At 38.2% G+C, this 25,414-nt stretch overlaps 1 protein-coding gene across 10 annotated transcripts in view; it reads left to right on the forward strand.

The window, feature by feature from the left end:
• Nucleotides 1–25,414, forward strand: part of rerea (arginine-glutamic acid dipeptide (RE) repeats a) — a 566,413-nt gene that overhangs the window by 60,350 nt on the left and 480,649 nt on the right. Inside the window, exon 1 of one of the 10 annotated variants that reach the window (XM_072586151.1) lies at nucleotides 22,388–22,515. The exons of the other annotated variants lie outside the window; for them this stretch is intronic. The gene's annotated coding sequence lies outside the window, so the exon portion shown is untranslated. Of the gene's footprint in view, nucleotides 1–22,387; nucleotides 22,516–25,414 lie in introns of those variants that run through there. 10 annotated transcript variants of the gene reach the window in all.

Raw genomic sequence — 25,414 nt, forward strand, 5'->3', positions numbered from 1 at the left:
CTCTCTGGGTAAAGAACCTACCCCTGACATCCCCCCCATACCTTCCACCCTTCACCTTAAATTTATGTCCCCTTGTAACACTCTGTTGTATCCGGGGAAAAAGTTTCTGACTGTCTACTCTCTCTCTTCCTCTGATCATCTTATAAACCTCTATCAAGTCACCCCTCATCCTTCGCCATTCCAATGACAAAAGGCCTAGCACTCTCAACCTATCCTTGTACGACCTACTTTCCATTCCAGGCAACATCTTGGTAAATCTCCTCTGCACCCTCTCCAAAGCTTCCACATCTTTCCTAAAGTGAGGCGACCAGAACTGCACACAGTACTCCAAATGTGGCCTAACCAAGGTCCTGTACAGCTGCAACATCACCTCACGACTCTTGAATTCAATCCCTCTGCTAACGAACACTAATACACCATAGGCCGCCTTACAAACTCTATCCACCTGAGTGGCAACTTTCAAAAATCTATGAACATAGACTCAAAGATCCCTCAGCTCCTCCACCTTACTAAGAACCCTACCGTTAACCCTGTATTCCACATTCTTATTTGTCCTTCCAAAATGGACAACCTCACACTTGATAGGGTTGAACTCCATCTGCCACTCCTCAGCCCAGCTCTGCATCATATCTAAGTCCCTTTGCAGCCGACAACAGCCCTCCTCACTATCCACAACTCCACCAATCTTTGTATCATCTGCAAATTTACTGACCCACCCTTCGACTCCCTCTTCCAAGTCATTAATAAATGACTGAGATTTTGAGATTTTCCAGCATTTTCTCTTTTGATGACTGTGTGTAGATCTGTTTGATCCATATGTGACTGACCACTGTCTTGACAGTTCAAATAGAAGTCATGTCAAGTTGGAGTGTGTTGTGCTTCAATGTTCAGCCAATCAACAGCCTTTAGCACAGAAATTACTAAAGAAACAGAATAAAGCTCCCACTGAAAATTGAAACTGGATGTTAAATCGCATGTGAAACCAGAAAGTTTCTTTTTGTATAGAAGGTTTCTAAACTTCCTGAACTTTGCCCTTTAAGTTTATGACATCACCTCAACTTGATTAGATTAGAGCCCACAGCTATCCATTATTGTATATTTATAGAACTGAATTGTTCACTGCAGCACAATCTAAGGAATGCACAGATAGAGGATACTTGCTTGGTGTAAAAAGCCAGCATGTGTGAATTTTATTTTCAAATTGTAAATTGACTGTCACATTTTAAGAGTTAGGCCTCAATTTGTTTGTTTTGGCCCCCAATACATTACATTTTCCAAATTGTTTGAAGCATCAGCTCCGATGTTGTAATTGTTTCCTTGAACTCAGTTAAAAGCAAGACTGCCTATGGACAGGCTTTTCATCAACCTTTGTTACCTCTCTTAAGATTGGCTTGGCTAAATTTACAACTTTACACCAGGGAAGAATCATTAACTAAAACTTGTATTTTAGGGAATTAATGACGCCTATTGTACTTTTGACCAAATCCAGTGCACAATATGCAAACAAAATTATGTAGATGTAACTGGTAATAAAATTATTGATCCCCAATTGGCTATTGGTAGTTAAGGAGTTAAAATATTAGAATGGCAATGGCATTGTATTAAATAGGAGCTATAAAAATGAAGCTAAACCTGAATTTTACTGCTGGTTTACTTTTGTAGTCTTTAAATTGTCTCAACTGATGCCTAAAGCCCTCCAATTGTCATGGGGATTTGATCTAGATTTTATTATTGGGAACTAAAACAGTCAGCAGAGATGATAACGAGAACATGTTTGTTTCTTTTTCAAGGATTAATTGACCTGTTTCCCGTCTCCTTTGCGTACAATGGAAGGAAGTAAAGTACTAGTTGTGAAAGATATTTTTGCTCTGTAGTTGCTGATATTTTGTTCGAAGTATTTCCCCCTCCAACCTCCCACCAAGCCAACACCTGAAGACAAAACCTTAGATGTCAAGAGATCCTAACTGCAAATAAGGTTAACATTATTCAAATGAATCATCCTGTTATCTAATGTGTGTTTAATCCACTGTCCACAGTTCATCTGTACCATTAACTTCGGTGACTGTACTTCAGCTTTTATTTCTCTCATTGAAGTCCACCGTAGAGGTCACAACAGTGCTGAGCCTATGAGGACAAGGTACAATCCCGTTAGGAATTAGTGCTGAATAAGTAAGCATGATTAAGGGACTTGGATCTTGTTTTCTTTGGACATTGTGTGAAACAACTTGGTAATTTGAGACCATCTACATGATGAAGAACAAGTAGATTAGAATGCAGTTGGAACACATGTCTGCACTCAGAATTTACAAAGTCCTTAGACATACAAAGTCCTTAAATATGTTGCAAAATTCATTAACTGCCAGCATTTTTACTAATAGTTTTGAAACACAAGTGTTATTTGTATTATTTTTAGTATGCAGTAAAATTCATTGAGGGATGTGTTTAAGTTACTCCTGAAATTTCCTACAACACCAGATTATAGGTTTAATTGGAAGCACATTAGCTTTCGGAGCATCTGGTACCACCTGATGAAGGAGCGATGCTCCGAAAGCTAGTGTGCTTCCAGTTAAACCCGTTGGACTATAACCTGGTGTTGTATGATCTATAACTTTGTATACCCCAGTCCAACATTGGCATCTCCAAATCCTGAAATTTCCTGTTTGACACATTGTGGGAACAACCTTGCTAAAGGAACTACAGTGGTACATGAAGGCCCATCATTCTTAGTGTGGTTGGTAATGATTAGTAAATATAAACTTGAAAGCATAAATCACATCCCAAGAATGACTAAAAAAACTGCACATTTATTCAGATTGACTGACTCTGTCTGTCCCAAGGAATGTTTTATTGAAAAGCAATGAAATTTTTATCCTAAGTCATGGTTTACATGTCTGGTCTGAGTTTGAAGAATTTCTGTGGCAGTTATTTTGCAGGAACTGTGAAGGAAATTGAGTGCATAATGTTTTACCAAAAATATTCAATATATAAAAATCACTGGATCACAAAGTTTAAAATATCTGCATTACAATTCCATAAATTCGTAAGCTGCTTGCAAATTGGTAGCCCACATTTGTTCAACAGTGGAATGTTTAATGTTACCAGATTCTACATGGGATTGAAATTTTCACTTCATGCACTTGTTTTTTTTAAAGAAAGCTGCTCGATGCTTTCTGTTAAATTGTGCAACCCCTCCCACCCCTCCTCCAATACTACATGTAAAAGCAATTAACAAAACTGTAGTAATTTTGAATCTTTAGTAATCAAAAGCATTGTTTTCTTCAAACCTTGAATAAGTTGAGACCTCTGTACACAGTAAGAATAGTGTCAATGACTGTTTTCACTGAAAATCTCAAAGCTCCAGTCAGTCTACAGTGATGATATACTGTAGCTTTGTGTTTCACGGTGAGTTATTCTATCGTGGCAAAATCCCTGTTTAAAATTTGTTTAGACTACATAATGACTGTAAGTGTATGGAACAGTGACTGGAGAAGCAAGATTATGCATGACTAAAATTTACTGGCGGCAGCCTAGGGATGAGTTCTTCATTTATGTCTTGCTGGGAGGACTGGAAGCCTTTGAAGTTCCTATCATTGCTGGATGATCTGCTTTGAGGACATTTTTATTGAATTTGCCGCTGGGCTTTTAGACTAAATATATAACTGGATGCCTGCTATTATCTTAAAAGTAGGAAATGTCTTTGCTTATGATTAAGGGTTTTGCTGTTCGAGTGCTTTAACTTCTCAATGAAATAAATGGTTGTTGACACTAGAGGGCAGCGAAACTCAAGTCCTTTTCAATCATGCTTTTTTTGCCATAAACTGCTACAAGCTTGGTTGAGTTAAAAGGTTGCCTGGTTGTTCTACAGATATGTTTGAAGTACTTTCTGTACGATATTTTATATGTATCAGTTGTCTCAACAGCTATCTTTTTGGTGGTTTAAAAGAGAATTGCGAGAAATGTAACAGATTATGTTTCTTTGTAAAACTATTCTAAAGAGATGCTGAAAATTAAACTGCAATTCTTAATTTTTGTGTTCTCTGCAATTTATTAATGTCTGTTTTTCATTGGGTTTCGAGAAATTTGCTAAATGTAATGTGTTTTAAGACTTATAGTGCTGTGTTTTGTCACTTGAGAAAGATTCTCCATCTTGCTGAGTTCACTGTGAAATAAAGTAGATGTATGAGTGCAGTTGACTTTCTTTTAGATCATGATACAATATTGTTTATCCTTGTTACACCGATTTAATGCCCACTTCTCAAGTAAGCTGATGTGCTTTGCAAGGTCAGAAGAATGCTGAGGTGACAGCATTTTGAAGAAGGGTCACATCAAAGCTACTTTTAAGAGTTGTGTTTCGGAAATTTTTGCAAGGTGGAAAAGTTTAGGAAGAGGACTTCAGAAGGCACTAGTATGTTTACCTGTCAATGTTTAAACTAGTACATTGACTGTAATATTTTACTTTGTTTCAAGATGAATCTTCTGAATTTCTTGGTAACTGAGGTTGCACTGTATCTATCCTCTTAAACGATGCCAATAGATTTAATTCCCATGGCTACCTTGTCTAAGTCCTTTGTTGATTGAATTTTGTCAGTTCCCATTCAAGTTATGTGATGTGTTTTAAGTATTTTGTTTTGGCAGGTCATGGAACTTATTTATGATCCCTACATTAATCAGTGGTTACAATAGTCACTCTAAATTAATGAAACTCAAAAAGTATAAAGTAGAGGTGAGACATACCTTAATACAGAATGTCACTATTATGTATGGACCAAATTATTATCTACAGTATGCCATGAACTTTATTAAATGTCAAGGGACATGTAACAAACTGATGTTGATAACTAGGAGAAAGTGAGGACTGCAGGTACTGGAGATAGAGTCAAAACGTGTGGTGCTGGAACAGCACAGCCAGTCAGATAGCATCCGAGGAACAGGAGAGTCAATGTTTTGAGCATAAGCTTTTCGTGATGCTCAAAACGTCGACTCTCCTCCTTGATGCTGCCTGATCGGCTGCGCTTTTCCAGGACCACACTTCTATGTTGATAATTAGTCAATTGATTATACAGAACTTGATTATTGCTGATGAAAGAACATTTTGTTAGAGCTTCTCATCTTGCACTCATCAGAATGTTTGTGAAGAATACTCATGTAATGGGGAAAAGTTTACATTGTATGAAAAGGGCGTGCTGGTTTATTTGACGAGTGGGGTCTGGTAGAGGGATTGCCACAGAGTGTGTAGCAGCTAATGATTGTTGACTGCTTGGCTTTAAATGGGCTTTTGTGGCTTTCTGGACCAGAAGGCCTACATTTCAAGTCCTACCTTGAGGTATATACTACATCTCTGAACAGGTTGATTGAAAAAAAATCTAGGTTTCTAACCAGGCAGTCTGACGCTGATCAGGAAGCTGCCCTTCAAAATCAACTAGTTGTCAATTGCTACCTATTTTGTTGAGTTATACAAATTGGAGTCAATTTGCCAACCAATAACGCTGACCTCTAGTACAGTATAAGTAGTGGTTTCCCTCTTCCTAGTATCCATATGGATTGTTTTGATGAAGGCAAAACAAAAAGCTTCATACAAAATGCTTGGGATATAGATTGCAGATTTGGGTAGGTAAATGACAAATGTGAGGAGATGCAGTTTGGAAGATCAAATTCAGGTGCATCTTATACAGTAAATGGCAGAACCATTATGAGCGTTGACATATCAAGAGATCTGAGTGTATAGGTCCATGACAGGGGCAACACAGATGGATAAAGTGGTCAAGAAGACATATACAGTACACTTGCCTCCATCAGCCAGCACATCAAATATAAAAGTTGGTAAGTTCTGTTACTGCCGTACAAAACTTCAGTTTGGCCATGTTTGGAGTGCAGATACACAACCCTTTATCCGAAATCCTTGGGGCCAGTTGTTTTTCAGAATTCAGAATTTTTCAGATTTCGGAATAAATGACATTTTCACAGTGAAATAAAAAAATTACCGAACAGGCGCTGTGTGAATAATACCGAGCACTGAGACACAATTAATGCCTGCCAGTGTTGGGCCACGTCGCCATGTCCCATTTGAGTGATATGGTTCAAGTGGGTATGGAGTTGGGTCACCTGCTCGTATGTCAAAATTACGCTCCACGAAAAACATTTGGGATTTTGGAGCATTTTGGATTTTTGAATTAGGGATAAAGGACTGTGTACCTGTATTGCATGCAATTCTGGTGGCCACACTACCAGATGTATGTGGTTGCTTTGAAGAGGGTGCAGAAAAGGTTTACCAGGATGTGGCTTGATCTGGAGAGTTTGGGTTGGATAAAATTAGATAGTTTTCACTGGAAAAATGGAAGCTGAGGGGCAACCTGATAAAGGTCTACAGAATTGAGAGGCTTCGATAGGTTAAGATAAGTTAAGGCCTAACTTGAAAGACATATGAATGAGAGGTGCACAGAGGGATAGAAACCAAGCATGGGCAATAAGTAGCATGTCTATATAAGGATTAGGAATCTGCACAGGCTTGGTGGGCTGTGTGGAATTGAATTGAATTTGAGCAATTAACAACATTAATAACCTTATTACATTCAGTTTATAATATGTTACTTCCTAAAGATATTGTAGTCTATTTTCATATTGGAAAATTGTGCATATGGAAAATATTTTGCAGACACCTTCTTATTAAAGCAAGGTTATTGCAAGAAAGACCTCAGATGTGGAAAAGTTTGATTTTTTGAAAAAAGTGGTTAGATGTTCTAATGGGTCAGACTTGGTTCATGTATTTGTTGAAAAGTAGACATCTTGGTAACTTAATTGAATCATGACACTTTAAACACATCTGCATCTATGAAAAAGTGTTAAATTGAATTGTAACAGTTCAGTGTTGTTTGTGGTCTCTGATTCATTATTGAAGAGGAATCTTGAGTAAGAAATTGGGAATATTTCAGAAGTGGTTTAAAATGGCAAAAATATTGAAATGAGCACTAGATATATCATCATATTACACAGCTTATTTCTTGAGCTTATCAAAGTTTTCATTATCATTTTGCCGTACTAATATCCCTCTTTCTGCTCTGTTAATAGCAGTTAACTTTGAAAGCAAAAGGTTAAATCTATTGAATCAATTACACTGCCATTTTGTTTCAGATGCAAAGTTGTTGTTGTATAGCTCAGTTGGGTCAGATCAAACAACTCCTCTCATACTTTTTTTTTGGTTGATTCTTATTATGGAAACTGTTTCTGGCGAGGTCAGCATGTACTGCCCATCCTTAATTGCTGTTGAACCGAGTGGGTTGCTAAGCCATTTCAGAGGGCAGTTAAGAGTCAACCATATTAATGTGGATTTGGAGTTGCATGTAGGCCAGACATGGTATGATGGCAAATAACCTTACTCTGAATGTTACTTATTTTTTACAATGGCCAATATTTTCATGGTCACCATAGATGACACGAGATTTCAATTCTAGATTTTATTACTTGGATCAAATTTGATCAGCTGCTGTGGTGGGCTTTGAGTCAGGACTTTCGGACCATGGACCAACCTTGCAATGATGGAATTGACGTTGAAGACTGGAAGAGAAACATGCAGAGTAGACTAATTAGCAAGAAATAATATAACTAAGGGAATAGTTTTTCAGTACTGTAACTTTAAGATTATATCCCTGATTTCCATGTATTGTAGTATTTAATCAAAATATATAATCAGTGTTGTAGACAAATCCAAGCCTGAAGTCAGTACTTGACCTTGTCTTCTCCTCAAACAGTCCATCTTGAACCCAAACTCGTGGGTGTCGGTATAGAATGGCACAACGGGAGTGGATTTTGAATCCATGACCCGAGGGCATTTGCCTGGCCCACTGGATTGCAATTTACCAATTTGCTGCCATCTCTGCTGCAATGTGACAAATACCTTGGGAACTCGTGAATTTGACTTATTAAACATAAAATTAAACTGGCATCTGAAAGACAGTAGGTAGGGCATGGTTGGGAAACGTGCAGTATTAACATTACAGCTAATGCTAACAGACTGCAATGTGGTGAAGGATATCTTGATACTTGAGAAATTCTAACCTGCTTTCCTTTGGTACTACATGACTTTGTTAGTATTGCCACCATCTTGGATTTATTTTCTGACCATTAATTGATTTTTTTATTATATAATCTCAAATTTATTTTCAAAAATCTTTTAAACTAATTTAACAAAAATAAGTTGACTTATAAGTTGGATCACTTTGAAATGTACCAATCATCTACTAATTAACTTTCAGGCTTTATGTTCTGAGAGCAAGAAGTATTATTGAAAACCAGCTAATAAATGCTTGCAAAGTAGTTCAGATATTATCTAACCTACCTACCTTTGTAATCTGTATGTTATCAATAATTTGAAAGAATTTTGTTGAATTCTAGCATCTGAATTTATGACAGCGTATGTGGGTACCCCTCATAGTTCCAGATTTGAGCATGTTAGCATGAAATTGACCGCCTACTTCTCAATATTTAGTTCTTTTTGAATGAATGCTGCATTTGAAGAAAACTACTTTTGTAAAGTAATAAGAATTTTCAGGAGACTGAAACTAATCTGTTCAGAAAATATGTGCACATTCCATTGTACCAAGTGGATGCAATAATGCATTTTATAACGGAATGAACCATATTTCCCACTAGACCATTTTTTTGTGCTGGAACTTTTTCATTCTTTGAATGCACTTGATCAAAAAAAATTAAGTATCCTGTAGCTCTGACCTCAAAGTACTATTTTGTGCTCTTTGAAATTGTCTTCTGGAAAGTCATAATATTGTGGTATTTTGTATGTATTTATTTGATGACAAATAAAGCAAAGAACAAAATAGGTTTAATGAGTTAATTGGTTGATTTGTTCAATCTTTTTCTTTTATCTTGACAAGGTCTCAAACATCGTTACTCGTGGTATGCAAGTTTGTGCATTTGGAAATGAAGACTATTTTGGAAATCAGAGGGGGTTGCACATTTCAATTGGAAGAGTTTGAAAATGAGAGTACCTTGATTTTAGTAAAGAAATGTCAAGAGTGTTTTTTTTTTACAAAAAGCATAAAAGGTGTAAATGAGTAAAGGTATGCAATGTACTCTGAAAAATCTCCCAGAAATGATAGAATTGTGAAATGGAAATTGGCCCTTAGTGAAATAGGTTTAGAATGTTGGTTTCAAAGGTTGTGCATGCTTGATTTCACATTTGGATAACTATTTACTGCCATTTCTACAGAGGACAGGAAAGAAAACAAACATTTGCTGGAAATAAGAAATTTTAATACCCCTAAGCAGATTATGCTACAGTAGAGCATGTGTGCATCAGTGAATGAGCGTAACTGATCAAGCATGAGTAAAAGAATAAATACAAGCTAGAAACTCTACCAAAAAGAGCTGTGCTATAATTCAGTTGCAAAAGGTGGCTCCATGCTTTTTGATTTGGATGCCTCCAGGCAAACAGGAGGAAATTCAAAATAGTTTTTTACTGTATGTTTAATGATGTTGTGAAGTGCAGAATCTTTTGTGTTAATCATGTTCGAGGCCTCATTGTTAATGCAATGCACTTTGGTTACTGAGAAAACAAAGTTTATGGCCAATAGCTTCACCCTGATCTTTCCTTTTGTTGATTGATTACCCTGCCAATTTTTCCTAGCTTATTCAAATTTTTAATTTTAGTTTTTGTCATAGTGAAACCTCCATTTGTGATTGCTGCTGCATTATGAATGCAAACTCTAATAATGAGTGTAATAGAAATGAGGAGAAAGTGAGGACTGCAGATGCTGGAGATCAGAGTTGAGAGTCTGGTGCTGGAAAAGCACAGCAGGTCAGGCAGCATCCCAGGAGCAGAAGAGTTGACCTTTCGGGCATAAACCCTTCATCAGCAAGTGCTTATACCAAAATGTCAATTCTTTTCCTGCTCGTCAGATGCTGCCTTACCTGCTGTGCTTTTCCAGCACCACACTCTGGCCTGTAATAAAAATGAGCCAAGAAATCCCCAATGTGTGACAAACGTCCCATGCCTTTCACACACATGTAAATCATGAAATGGTTTCTATAAGGTATATATTGTCTGAATCAATGAATAGCAACATTGGTGTAATTTTTTCTTTATTTGTTAATAGGATGCAGGTGTCACTAGCCAGGCCAGCAGATATTGCCCATCAATAACTGATTGTCCAAAGAGCGGTTAAGAAACAGTCATGTTGACTAAAGTTCAGATTTGAATCAACAAACTCTGAATAGTGTAGTGCACAGCTCTTCGGCTGAATTAATGTATTGATTTTCTTAGGAGTTATAGAGAGCATGTGTTCTGTCTAGATTTTTGAATAGCAATAAACAGTAAAAATGCAGCCACAGGCAGGTTCAGAGTCATAAGTAGGCCGACCCCGCAAGAGTGGCAGATTTTCGTCCCTTGACTGGTATAAATGAGTTCTAAGGAAAATTAATTTGCACTTGAAATTTTAGCCCTGTCTCTCTGTCAAAGATGCTTCCACACGGTTGTGTTTATTGCCATTGCAACTACAAAGGGTGCATTCACTGCCCTTACAATCGTGATTGCCAGCAACACTGCAGTGAGGTGTTTTCTCCAAAGAATAGGAATGGGAAGGGGGTGCAATATGAGAGTGGTGCTGGAAAAGCACAGCAGGTCAGGCAGCATCGGTGGAGCAGGAAAATCGAAGTTTCGGGCAAAAGCTCTTCATCAGGAATCGGGGTGCCATATGCAGATTGGAGAGTGCGAAGCAGGAAAGCCTGGCACCAAGGAGACATACTGGAATGAGGATGGCACATATGCATTTAGGCAACATTGTGCTGTCTTCCAGTTCTAGGTACACATCAATGACATTAGTGTTGAAACTTCTTTAACAATGTGGTGACTGGAGGTACTTATTTATGATCTGAGCAAGTTCTTGTTTGCTTTCTAGATATAGCTCTATGCCCTTCCACATTGATTTGAAGCATTCCTGATGTGAACTGGTATTTATCCACGGCACTAATTGTTTGTAAGTTGCAATAAATAATCTGAGAACATGATCTGAGGTTTTTAATACCCTATTCCTTAATAAGATTTATTTGAGCTTTCAGCTACATTGAGATGTGTAAAGAGTCTTCTTGATAGAAACAATATGCTACTCATTTTTTTATATGTGTATTTCTTGCAATGTTTCACCTATTTTGAGTCAGTTATTTACAATAAGCTCCCACTGATCATGCCTCCTGATGAAGGGCTTTTGCCCGAAACGTTGATTTCGAAGCTCCTTGGATGCTGCCTGAACTGCTGTGCTCTTCCAGCACCACTAATCCAGTATATGAAACAAAACAATGCTGTTCCTGCAAGCATAACTACAGTATGGACAACATTTTAGCATATTACAAATGAATTCGCAACCATTCATTATGTTTATAATCCTGCTTGCAGTATTCAGATCATTTAGTTTAAAACAAAGATTGTTTGAGACTTTAAGTATTTTAACAGATTTTGTTCTGGAGCTTAATTGGTATGTATGTGCACAATTTCTCAGTTAGCCTCCCTTGTAACAGTCCATCTTTAATTTACTTTTTGAAAAATAATTCAACCTTTTGTTTGCATACAATTTATTTGGAAATAATTTAAAATTGTCAAATTCAGACTTGAATCACCAAGTCTGAACAGTGTAGTGAACATGTGTAAGTAGAACAACTCTTCAGCTGAATTAATGTATTGATGTTTCTTAGGAGTTACAGAGAGCGTGTTTTCTGTCCAGATTCTTGAATAACAGTAAACTATATATATATATGCGCATCCACAAATGACCAGTTTAAAAAAATCATTTAAGATTTTTGCCTTTTTGGATTTTTTTTTACCTAGAGTTTCCTGTGTCACAGCATCATGCAGCATGGGGAGCAGGCCCTTCAGCCCAATTTGTCTATGCTGACAGGTTTCCGAAATTGAACAAGTCCCGTTTGCCTGCACTTGATCCATATCTCTCTCAATCTTTTCTATCCATGTACCTGTCCAAATGTCTTTTAAATGTTGTAATCGTATCTGCCTCTATCATTTCCTCTGGCAGCTCATTCCGTATGTGCAATACCCTCTATGTGAAAAAGCTGCCCCTCAGGTCCTTTTAAAAATCTTGTTCCTCTCACCTTATGCCTTCTGGTTTTGGACTTCCCTACCCTGGGAAAAAAGACCCTGACTATTCACCTTATCAAACAGATCTATAGAACAACTAGTGTATTGTTTCTAGTTCTTGCTATTTCCCTTTTTTAGGAAAGATGTGAAGGTTTTTGAGGCTTTGCAGAGGAAACTTACTGGGATAGTTCCATTGATAAGTTATTTTAGTTCCAGCATTAGGTTGGAGAAGCTGAGCTTGTTCTTTTTGGAACAAAGTAGACTGAGGGGGGATTTGATAGATTGTCGCTTACATAATCTTGTACAAAGTAAACCTCTTCCCATTAGCTGATGGTGCAAGGACTGGTGGTGGGTGGGGGTCCAGATTTATGAGAGTGAGAGGTGGTTTGGTTTGCGGGTGGGAGGAATAAGGAGAATATGTAATGAAGAACATATTTACGCAGCATTTGACAATGACTTAGAATTCTCTATCTAGGGGCACTGGAGGCAGATTAGATCCATGGCTTCAAATTGAGTAGTCATTCGAGAGCAGTAATCTTTCAGGATGTTTGGGTTACACTGGGCAAGTGGGACTGAATTATTGCTGCATAGAACGGGCATGATTTGAATGGGTTTTAGCGGCTTCCCAGAGTGGGATGGCAAGCTGAACATTTTGGGATTATGAGCTCTAAGGAAGCAATAGCTGACCTGACCCCCCCCCCCACCACCTTCAATTCTCATAGATATTCTCCACCTCAGCTTGCCCTTATGGTTCTCCAAATCTTATCGAGGGGCCCCAACAATTGTCAAACATTGAAGTGGGGCCACAGTGAAAAAAGGTTTGGGAAGCACTACTTGAGTTACTTTATGCATTTAGTTCAGTGTTGCACTATCTCTGATGGTGCCAACTCATGTTTTATTTCTGATCACAGTGAACCTACTACCAGATGATTTCAGCAAAGCCCTCTCTTGCATGCAAATCTGTCCTTTAGCAGGGTGACTACCTAGTGACCAGGAGCAAAATGTTTGCTGGCTTTTTCGTTACTCGAGTCAAATTACATAAAATGTACTGATGTTCTGGCTGATGTCCGTTTCGTACAGATTGGGATGGATTCACAGACCTGTCTGGTCCTTGTGACTCAACTATTTCAGTATAGCTGGTTAAGCTGAACCATAGAGGGATCTGTAAAGGTGGTTTTTATGCCTTTGATTTTTTGGTAAACAGTTTTAGGAGCGATTTGTGCTTAGGGTTTGGAGATGTCGTACAAGTAATGAATGTTTTTTTTGTTTCTCCATTTCTAATTTTTTTTTCCCCTATTCCTTTTGACTGATATAATTTTGCAGCCTTTAGCTCTTCAGTACTGTGTGAAAGTAGTTCTACCTCGTGTTAAGCCAGAAGGTGAGTTGGGCCAACAGGCTGCTCATCTTTTGAGAAGCTTCATGATCAAACCCACAGCTGCCCTCACTTTAGACTTTGTAGCCAGGTTTACTGAATAATGATCATTAGAAGAAGATCTGGCTGTTGCTCACTTAACATTGTTACCTCCTTTGATCGGAATCGGAGAGGAGAAATAAAGTGCCAAGCCTGTCCTCCAGTGTTTCTGGTTTGCAGGGCTTAACTTTTTAGGGGATGCTGCATTTATCCATTGAGCCACTTAGGGGAGTCATTTTGATTTTAAAATTTGTCCACATGAGATTAAAGTTATCTCTCAATTTTGAGCACACATTACAATTGCTTTGCAGCAGACCTAGAAATCAAGTTCTTCAATGATGTTTCCATATTAAATACAAAGTTAAAAATCACAACACCAGATTATAGTCCAACAGGTTTAATTGGAAGCACACTAGCTTTCGAAGCGACGCTACTTCATCAGTACCTAACACCGATTTTTAACTTTGTACACCCCAGTCCAACACCGGCATCTCCAAATCATGCATATTAAATACAGCGTTCTTGCATATATTTTTAATATTTCAATTTTTAAAAAAATCATATGTTGCTCTTGTTTTTCTACTTGTAAGTTGAATCACGAATGTAGATTTTGATAATGGTAATTACTTTACCCTTCCTTCTTGACACCAGCATTATTCTTCTGTTCACTGTTTTCTTAGGTGAAGACTTGAATTTAGATTGTGTTCTCAGATGGGAGTATGCAAGGGTTTAATTTTAGCTGTGTTTAATTGATAGCTAATGAGGCAGTGAAATAGAAGTAACTGGATATTTTTATCAGTACAATTTGGTGTTCAACATACCTTATTGATTTTATTTTAAATCTGCGAATATGATATTGGATTAAATCAGGGTCTTGTGTTTTCATGTCGCAAATTTTAATGTTCAAAACAGAATTTGTTGCTTCTCCATTACAAATCCCAAAAGGATTACTCTGCATTGTTGTCTCCAAGGCTAGAAGCAGCATTTCTATGTTCCAATTGGTGCTTATCATTTTACTTAGTTTGCTATTAGGCTGTGCTGTAGCATTTTTTTATTTGTTTCAATCAAATATTAATCTACATTTAGCCTGTAGAGTGTAATTTCTATCTCTGTAAAATATGGAGAGCTTTCCTCAGTAGTGCATAGGGAACATCAATGCCGAAGGGCCAAATACTTGAGCCAAGTTATTTCAATAGTTTATTTGTAGTATGTTGGAATGCTAGTTTAAGTGAGTGTCGCTGTTGTCATGAACTGAGTCTCATGTCAACACCGTTTCCCTCAGATTTATAACTGAAGCATTCATCTCTTCCGGTGCAATGAAAAAGTTTCCACAAAAACATGCAGTACAGAAACTGTATTTTATAAAATCCAAAGTACTTTCTCTAATGTAAAGTTAACAGCTTCATTTCTATCTGTCCTGAATATTTTACCAATTTTGAATAGAATCAGCATTGTATTAATTTTTTTAACTCTGTCCTAATCCTGTGCCAAATTAGACATTGTCACTTAGTTAATCTCAGTTGCTCATTAGCCCATGATTCTGATTTGTGTGAATTGTGTTGAATGGTTAAATATCAACTAATTCCATGGGTACTTTATCTATCTTAGCTGTCAGCCTCAACTCATGAGGACTTTTTTCTCTCTGTGGCAGAAGTTCATGAGTTCAACTTCTATTCGAAAAGTTGGAGCTTGTCATGTAAACTACGTGTTAGGATGAAATGAAAGAAACGCTGAATTTTGAGAGATTTCAGTTTTGGGTGATGTGTCAAATGGTTATCAATGTTAGTCTGATGAGGTGTATCAACTCTGACCAAAGGTTTAACTCTGGTGTGCACTTCATTTCCTGACCCTTTAAAACTTGTTCACTATCTGCAAGACTCAAGTCAAGACTGTGGTGGAATAGCAGACATATTCCAAGATGGGTGTGGCATAGCAGACATATTCCAAGATGTACATAGGGCCTCCATATGTACAAGACAGAACTATTGGCTGAAATAAAACTCCATGCAGTGTATTAAATATTCACTTGCTTTTCCACCAATGGGACCTCGAGCTACTTTCTCATTGGAGAGAGATGACCAGTGTTGATTTTACATGAGAGTTACCACACCTTAGACGAAGAGAGAGGTTGAGGAAGAGAAGCTTTCAAGGTAACCATAGTCGTTGCAGGAATTGAACCCATGCTGCATTGCAAATCAGCTGTCCAGCCAACTAATCTAAACCAACTCAAGTGTGGACTAGCTGCAGGGTATACTGCAGCAATTCACTAAGTATGATGCAACAAAAACACTAGTGACTTCTAGCAGTAAGCTAAGCACAACAGCAATGTAGGCATGCCTATGTTTTCCACCGTGGAGTCCTGTGCTTAATTGTCATCAGATCTTGGAATTTCCTACCATGAAGATTGTAGAAGATTAAGAAGGTATTTAAAACAAAACAAATCAAAGTCGAGTGGCAGCATTTGCAAAAGAGAAGGTTTGGTCTCCTTCACCATTGTTTATACAATGAATTAGTCGCACCAAAATAGATTATTTGGTCCTTCATTGTGTTTCAGTTTTTTTTGTAAATGACCATGGAGCATTTTGGGATTGCGGTTTACACGTTGTTTCTTCTTATGTATTGCATTGGTATTTATCACGAGGGTTAGTACGTTTATGTCATTCTTATTAATTTCTGCATTTTGCAATTTGTGCTGATGTAACTGACCCTGGAAATGTCCTTGTTTTTGTAATCCTTGGATTTCCTCTGAAATGTAGATACATCAGTTGTTGTGTCAGTGGATGTGTGAATATATATCCAACTTGTTTTTGTGTTGAATCTTCTAAGTTTTCAGCGTGGAAGAAAGTCATTGGACACATTGTGTCTGTGTTATTGAAGAACAAACTCTTCAGATGAATTCCACTTTCCACCTCTTGGTCCATAATCCTACAGGTTATATTACTTTAAGTACATTGGTAAAAACAATGACTGCAGATGCTGGAAACCAGATTCTGGATTAGAGTGGTGTTGGAAGAGTGCTACAGTTCAGATAGCATCTGAGGAGCAGTAAAATCAACGTTTCTGGCAAAAGCCCTTCATCAGGAATAAAGGCAGAGAGCCTGAAGCATGGAGAGATAAGCTAGAGGGGGGGTGGGGGTCGGAGAACGTAGCATAGAGTACAATAGGTGAGTGGGGGAGGGAATGAAGGTGATAGGTCAGGGAGGAGGGTGAAGTGGATAAATGGAAAAGAAGATAGGCAGGTAGGACAAGTCATGGGGACAGTGCTGAGCTGGAAGTTTGGAACTAGGGTGAGGTGGGGGAAGGGGAAATGAGGAAACTGTTGAAGTCCACATTGATGCCCTGGCGTTGAAGTGTTCCGAGGTGGAAGATGAGGCGTTCTTCTTCCAGGCGTCTGGTGGTGAGGGAGCGGCGGTGAAGGAGGCCCAGGGCCTCCATGTCCTCAGCAGAGTGGGAGGGGCAGTTGAAATGTTGGGCCACGGGGCGGTTTGGTTGATTGGTGCGGGTGTCCCGGAGATGTTCCCTAAATCGCTCTGCTAGGAGGTGTCCAGTCTCCCCAATGCAGAGGAGACCGCATCGGGAGCAACGGATACAATAAATGATATTGGTGGATGTGCAGGTAAAACTTTGGCTGTGGAAGGCTCCTTTAGGGCCTTGGATGGAAGTGAGGGAGGAGGTGTGGGCGCAGGTTTTACAGTTCCTATGGTGGCAGGGGAAAGTGCCAGGATGGGAGGGTGGGTTGTAGCGGGGCGTGTACCTGACCAGGTAGACACTGAGGGAACGGTCTTTGTGGAAGGCGGAAAGGGGTGGGGAGGGAAATATATCCCTGGTGGTGGGGTCTTTTTGGAGGTGGTGGAAATGTCGGCGGATGATTTGGTTTATGCGAAGGTTGCTAGGGTGAGCACCAGGGGCGTTCTGTTGGAGGGGTGGGGTCTGAGGGTGGAGGTGCGGGATGTGGACGAGATGCGTTGGAGGGCATCTCTAACCACGTGGGAAGGGAAATTGCGGTCTCTAAAGAAGGAGGCCATCTGGTGTCTCCTATGGTGGAACTGGTCCTCCTGGGAGCAGATCCGGCGGAGGCGGAGGAATTGGGAATACGGGATGGCATTTTTGCAAGAGGTAGAGTGGGAAGAGGTGTAATCCAGGTAGCTGTGGGAGTTGGTGGGTTTGTAAAAAATGTCAGTGTCAAGTTGGCCGTCATTATTGGAGATGGAGAGGTCCAGGAAGGGGAGGGAGGTGTCAGAGATGGTCAGGGTGGAATGTGTTGGTGAAGTTGATGAATTGCTCAATCTCCTCTCGGGAGCACGAGGTGGCGCCAATGCAGTCATCAACGTAGCGGAGGAAGAGGTGGGGAGTGGTGCCGGTGTAATTATGGAAAATCAACTGTTCTACATAGCCAACAAAGTGACAGGCATAGCTGGGGCCCATACGTGTGCCCATGGCTACCCCTTTACCTTTATTCCTGATGAAGGGCTTTTGCCCGAAATGTTGATTTTACTGCTCCTTGGATGCTGCCTGAACTGCTGTGTTTTTCCAGCACCACTAATCCAGAATACTTAAAGTACATGTACAGGGGAATTTTAAGTGCAAAGATTTCTTCCTCTACCTCCTTTTCAGGCATTGGGTTACAGACACCCAGCACATTCCAGGTGAAAATGTTATTTTACCTTGAACATATATCTACTGATTATTAAGCTCTTTGCAAAGGAAACAAAGTCCTTCCTAGCCCCTCATGATTTTATCCAATTGAGTTCAATCTCCTCTTGGATGGGTGGGGAGGGGTGAATCAGCTTGAATTGATAAAGATCTTGAGATGAAATATTTGGCAGTAAATCTTATTTGACTTTCTCTTGCTGATCATCATTTATTTAGTGACTTCCAAAACTGTGAGCTACACTTTTCCGTGATACTATTCATTCCATGAGCGTGGGAATGTGGAGTGCAGGGTACATAGAGAGGAATACTCTGCAATAGACTGCCTTTTAGATGTACTGCATTTGAACTATGATGGCAAATGTTTTTATATTTGCGTTTACGTTTTACAGTACGCGTTCATTTTTCTAAAGTCACAATGGTAGATAACTGTCTCTATCCGAAATCTGACAGAAGGTCAGGCTTGTGTAATGGTTTAATTGCAAATAGTCTATCAAATATAATGCTTTACATGCTAGGCGTTGTTTGAGGGAGAGTTAAAATCAGCTTGAATTGATGGAAAGTCTGGAGGAAACATTGGCTGACCCACATCATTTGACTCTGTTGCTGGTGAGGGTTCATTTAGTAATTTCAAAACCATGAACAATACTCTTTATTGAATAATTCAATGTTTCAATCTATTTTACTATTTCTTAAAGCTGTGTTTGCAGTAGAGCCTTTTTTTTGAAAGAAAAAGTGGGTTAAACTATGAGACTGGAACAATCAACTGCATCTCTGTTTTCTTTGAAGCTAACTATTCTTTCCTTTAAACAACCTAAGTCAGTGTTGCATTTTGGCTGCTTATCTATGCTGTTAATGAGCAGTGTCAAAAGTTGCATTAGTTTAACAATGCATTTAATGGTTTCCAGATTCAAGTTGTCCATTGTTGGCTTTGTAGGATGCTGATTGAGTTCTGTTGGCATTTTGAATGTTTTATAGGAGAAAAAGTTGAGGAAGGCTTAAATATGTGAAAAAATGTATTATGTTTCAGCCTAATACTCAAAATCCTTTTGGTGTAGGTTGACAAAATAAAACATTACTCGTTTTAAAATGTTTTTGAAACACAGTTGCTCAAGATTATTAATTGGATTCTTGAGTGACCATGTTAGCTTCCATGCTGTTTGGATACAAACGGTGACTGGTAATGTTTATATACTCTCTAAGTTGTTTTCTTAAAACTTTGACATGTACCCTTGCTAAATTTAGCCAGTGAAGGTGCAAAATATCTGAGGGCTTCATGGGTCATTGTTTATGTCTTACTAAACTTGAGAGCTGTGTAGCTCAGTCATCCAATGCTCCCCTCTTATTTGCCTACAGTGATCCACTGTGTGAGCCATCAACCTTCCTATGTTCTTTTGAAGCTAGTTAATTCTCAGGAATCTAGTTTCTTTTTTTGTGTGTGTTCCAGCAGACTTCAGGTTTTATAGACTGAGTTAAAATAATAGCATAACTGTCTGATTTAATCAGTCACTAAACTACTTATATTCTTGCTTATCTTTCATTCTCTGGGGCCATCCCATGCACAATGCCCACTGTTGCTACCAAACAGTTCAAACAAAAGGTGTTTTGACTCAGGCAAAGTAAAGTTTTATTGTTTCAGTTACAAAGACTGTTAAGTGTCTAGGATATTCAGCTGAGTCTGTCAGCTCCCCTGGCTACATGTTTAGGCCTGTAGAATGCAGAGTGCTTTGCTTGTAACTGCACCCGTTGTCTCCTTTCATTATCTGTTAATGGTGCTCAACATGACAGGGTTGTGTGATAAATGGAAGCTGCAGTGAAACATGGAGCTGGATTCTTGTCACTGAAAGCAGTGTTTATCCTTGCACTGTAGCCACAGATAATGTGTAGTCACTTTTAACAAGACATTGTAGAATGCATATTAAATAGTCAGCTCAGAAACACTACAATGCAGCTCTTCAACGGAAAATTGTATTCTGCCTTTAGCAAAGTCTGAAATACCCTGTCTATTTTGGTTTCTATTAGTACGCAACTGTCATAAAGCTGAAGAAAGGACTTGCATTTAGATAACACCTCTCACCACCACCTAGATGTCCTAAATCATTTTACAGCGAATTTTGAAATGTAATCACTTTCGAAACTCTGGGAAATTAGCGCACATGCTTCCATAATAGCAACGAGTACATGATTAGTTAACTTTTTTTGTGATGTAGGTTGAAAGGCAGGGAGAACCCTCTCTGTCTAGTTCAAAATGTGCCATTGGATCTTTTCCATCCACCTAAGAGTTGATGTATCTGTTTGCCATCTCATCTACCTCTTTAAAATGCAGTGCTCTGTACTTTTCCAAAAGCACAGAAAAAATAACTTGAGAGAACAAACAGACAAAAAAGGAAGATACAAACAATAAAATATTCTATCTGGAATGTGATAAATGTGCAGATGTCAGCTGAGTTTTGTTTTCAAGTCTCTAAATTGAGGTGTAGATTCATGACTTTCTGGCTGAAAAGCAAGTGTACTCCCATTCACCCAATGCAGAACTTCACCCATTGATAATTTTGCTAGCGTTGAATGCTTTCACAAATGGAAGTTAGTACTGTGGGGTACAGGTAAATGCTTGACCCATTTGCTGAGGGAATGTTACTATTGGTTCAGAGTTTTATTAGCTGCAGATAAAAATAACTAAATGAGTATCTTTTACGGTACGACCATTTAATAATTGAATCTATAAATAGAACATGCTTATATTTCTGTTCCTTACCCACTCATAAAAATAGAGCAAGACATTGACTTGTTGCTATTCAGTCCGCTGAACATTAAGTAATTGGGAAAAAAAATGACCTACTTCGGACAAATGTTATGCACTGGACTGATTGAGAATAATAAAATGCAGCGGATTAGGTCAGATATTTTTCTGGAGTTGTGTTTCTTCATTGGAATGCAGTAATCCTTTTTTTACAAAAAAGAAGTATTGTACTTCCCATGTGAATAGATTGCAACGTTATACAGCCTATTTACTTTAAGATTGAGATTTTAAAATTCACGTCTTCACTGGTGTAAGGGCTTTATTTTCCAAAAGAATGTTATGTTTTATGTCTTGTTGGTGAGAAGTGACTTGAATTCAGATCTTTGGAATGCAGAATCAATTTTAAAAAATGCATTAACTATTGAATTTGACACACCCACTTTCAGTAAAGGGTTAATGCATAGTAACAATTGATTTCTATGGCGGTTCTATTGTCATGCCTAATTATACTAAAATATAGCTGTACAATTGCATATGGTTGTTGCAATGCCTGCCTGAATACTTCCTCAATCCCACTTTTAAAATGGATGGCTCAAACAATTGGAAACAGTGTTTAGAAACAAAGTATTAATGCTAATTTAGTCAAGTGGTTCTATTTGCTGACCTGGTGAAAGGTTATTTAAAAACCCAACGCAAACTACTTTGGAGCATTTCATGTTACACTCTCTAGTGAGCTTCAATCGTAGTACTCAAGAATTAATGAACGCTTTGTTGTTGAGAATAATAGTATTCATTGCAGTTTTCTTATTCCCTAACTACATCCATAGTTGATTAGAAAAATTGTCTTTGATTAATTCACAGTTGAAAATGGCATGCCTACTTCTGTGGTTTTGGGAATTTGGGATTGATTTCATGCTATGACAGGTGTGGAACACTTACAAAGACACTTGGTTATGGAGCTTATTTTTCAAGCAGTGTTTTTCCCATGAGGCAGCTCTTATTGAGAGGCTAATGTACAGTGTGTCTCTCAGCGCAGCAAGCTAAAGCTACGTGGTGTTCAGTTTTTATTGATCTGTCATGCTTTCAGGGCGAGAGAGGCATAACTGTTGATAAGCTTGTCTGATTTAAAAAAAATTGTCTTTTTGTTTATGGCCATGAAGTTTAGCAACATTTATGTCTTAATTAGCTGCCATATAAATGATTGCTTTGAGTCTTTTAGCAATCTAAAGCATAGGTACATTTCTTGGCTGCTTTGAATTGTCAAAAGACAGTTCTTTATTCCGTTGATCCTTTTTGATCTGCATATGTTCATCTGAGTTGTACATTTATATTCCACGCATAGCTATGGATCTGAGATGCAGATGACTCCAGGGATACTGTCTCTAATATCTTGCTTGCTGATGCATTTTCTGGCTGACCATGCCATTAAGAACAGTCATCAATCACAATCCAGCTCCTTTGTGTATTGGACTCCAGTCCTGGTTTTTCCTAGTGCTTGTTGTTGGAGGTTTGTTCTCCTTCACTGGTGTCTGGATAAAGAAGACTACGTCAGGCATGTGGAGTGTCTGCAGCACAGCTGAGCGTAGAGTGTGAAAGAAACCACAATCTGCACTGACTCCGGTAACCATTCAGCTCTGATTTCCTTTGCTGTACATGTACAACGGTGTGCTCTTTTTAACTTGGCAGTCCTGTCCTGGCCAAGCTTGACTGAGAAGCAAAGCAGCAGGCCTCTTTGTTAGCAAGTGCCTTCTCTCCATGGGCTGTGGCTGTTAACGGATACAGCAGCGCTGACATTGTTTAGCCTGGTTGTTGGATTAGGCCCAGGCCACGGAGAAGGTCCACTGGGGTCAGCTGAACAGCTGCTAGAATTGCGGTAAAGTTGTTGCTGTCACCTCAAGGAATTTTGAAGATTAACAGATTGTACAGACTAGGTTGAAAGGAAGGACTAGCATGAAAAAAAAATGAAAGCTGAAACAAAAACCTTTTCCTTTCAGTTATCTTTTATCACTATTTTCTAATGTGGCAGAACTTGTGTGGGAGTGTCTGAAAGTGGAATGCCTTTTATGTTTTTGTCTGGTAGCTGTACAAAGTATGTGATTAGCTTTTCATCATGTGTTTACACAATACCTTAGATCTAGCAATCACTGGCCACTTTAAAAGGAAAGACCTGCTTGACCTGTTTATGTATAAGAATTGTTTTGTGAAGAAACTAAAAAGCTTTATTGCCTTTGTCTCATCTCCATGCTACTGTGTTGCACATGTGTCTCTGTTCACTACGGAGCACAGCGTGCCTAGTCAGCCACCCAGCAGTCTTAATTATACACAGAAAATTAAAAAGACAAAAAAGTGTTTTATACACATTTCGCACAAAAAAAACACTACTCTGGAACTGTTGATAGAAAAGCTTCCGAAACCTAGAGTACTTGAGTGATTATTGTACTTTGGCAATTGGTGCTTGGCAGGCAGCTCTAGGAATGTCATTCGATCTGACTGCATGATAGAATTGGCTAAGATTACATTAGTATTTTCAATGGCTGTTGAACATGATGTATCAGCGAGTGGTCTTCAGTAACAAATTTTAATGACTTGGTCTGTTTGTTTTAGTGGGTTTATGCATTAGTGTGTTTGCGTGAGTTTTGCTTTATGTTTCTAAGCTTCAATTCTTCAGTGTGTCTGAGATTACAGCAAGCAAGATCTGAATATACAGTACACAATTTCCTGTTATCATTTTTTCCTCATTCCCCAGTGACCAGAATAAAATACCACAATAAGACTTCATTGGCAAGCTCTAATTACTGCTGTAAAACTAGTTTTGTCTGTATCAGTTGAGTACGCTGTAAAATATCTTACACTATTTACATTTCTGTTTTGGTGTTTTGCACTATGGCATGTTTACAACAGCTGTGTTTTCATCCACAGAAAGCATAGATCAGAGAGAATGTGTGTAAGTTTGACAAATGGATTTATAATAGCGACCCAAATGCTTATAAGGTGTATATTATTTGAAACCTTGAACCCATGCTTTCCTGTAACATTGGATGTAACTTTTAGTCTTTTTATAATGCTTCTATTTAAAATGCAAATGTGTGATGAAATGTGAAGTTGATGTATGATACTCTATTTTACACTTTAAGGGAGACCATGTTTCAAACAACAGTCTTTAAAAATATAAAATTACTTCCTTTGTTAAATGATGCATTTCTTTTTAATAAGGACATCAGTGCTTTTGATATAATAAAATACCTAAACCAAGTCACACAGTTCTTTATTTCTTCTATTCCATTTCTTGCATTATTCAGCTTATTCCAAAAGGAGGATCCAAATAAAACTATTTGTGACACTGATTATTCGCCATTAATCTTGATTTACACCACTATTCTCTTTGGGAGCTGTTAGTAATAGGGCGATACTGCAGCTTTAAGACGTAGCTCCTTTAAAGCCACCTTTAGCTCCATACTTCAGAATTTCACAATAAAAGGTATTTCTGTTAAATGGTAATGTTTTAGGAAAACTAATCTGTTGGCTTTTATAGTATCTACAGTTTTAATTGTAATCACAACTTTTTTCTGAAATGAGGGTCATATGGTCAGTGAGTAATAAATAGAATGAATAATTTATTTTACAGTCATGATTACTCCACAGCCACCTGATGAATGAGCAGCACTTCGAAAGCTAGTGCTTCCAAGTAAACCTGTTGGACTATAACCTGGTGTTGTGTGATTTTTAAATCATCTTACAGTGGCAGTTAAAATCATTTCATTACTGGTTCATCAAATTAATTAATATTAAACATCTGTTATTACAAGTTGATAAATGATTTCAAAGCATTTTGTTTAACTTCTATGTGAAATGCATTTTACAGATTTAAATGTTATGTATTAGGATAACATGGGCTTGGATCAATCTTAATGTTGTTGAACCGAGTGGATGCTTAATGCCATTTAAAGACTAGGCCTATTTTAAAGTACAATTGCTCAAAATGTCATTGATCTCATGAGATCGCATTCATGAGTCAACAAGCCCGAAGTAACTCAAGTTAAGAAGCCTGAGTAACTCTGGTGGAAAATGTATCAAAGTACAAATTACTTTACTTGTAAAGTGAATCCATGTAACAAAATAATATTTAACTGACCCATGAGCACTTACCTGGGAACAGTTTAGGTGTATTGGTGTATTTGAAGTAGTTCTCAAAGCAGCCTAAATTCCCAGAGCAGTTTGCGAAATACACCCACTTGAAACTTCATAATGTTGACCACCAAACTGTGTAATTTATTTCTGCAGCACTCATTTTTTTTCAGTAAACATCAATAATTGTTTTGCTAAATAAGAATCGGTGAAATGTTAAGTGTGTCTCTATGTACGTTTCTGTATGTAGCTCTGGAAGTCTATCTTGTATAACGTAAAAGATAGTAGGCATAAATTGGTCATTTGGTGATTGGCAAGACGTTGCAAAAGGTATGTCAAGGATTAATGCTGCAGCTTCAACTTTTTTTAGCATCTGTAAATGACTTGGATGAAG

Source organism: Chiloscyllium punctatum, chromosome 16 (genome assembly GCF_047496795.1).
Source record: "Chiloscyllium punctatum isolate Juve2018m chromosome 16, sChiPun1.3, whole genome shotgun sequence".
NCBI lineage: Eukaryota > Metazoa > Chordata > Chondrichthyes > Orectolobiformes > Hemiscylliidae > Chiloscyllium > Chiloscyllium punctatum.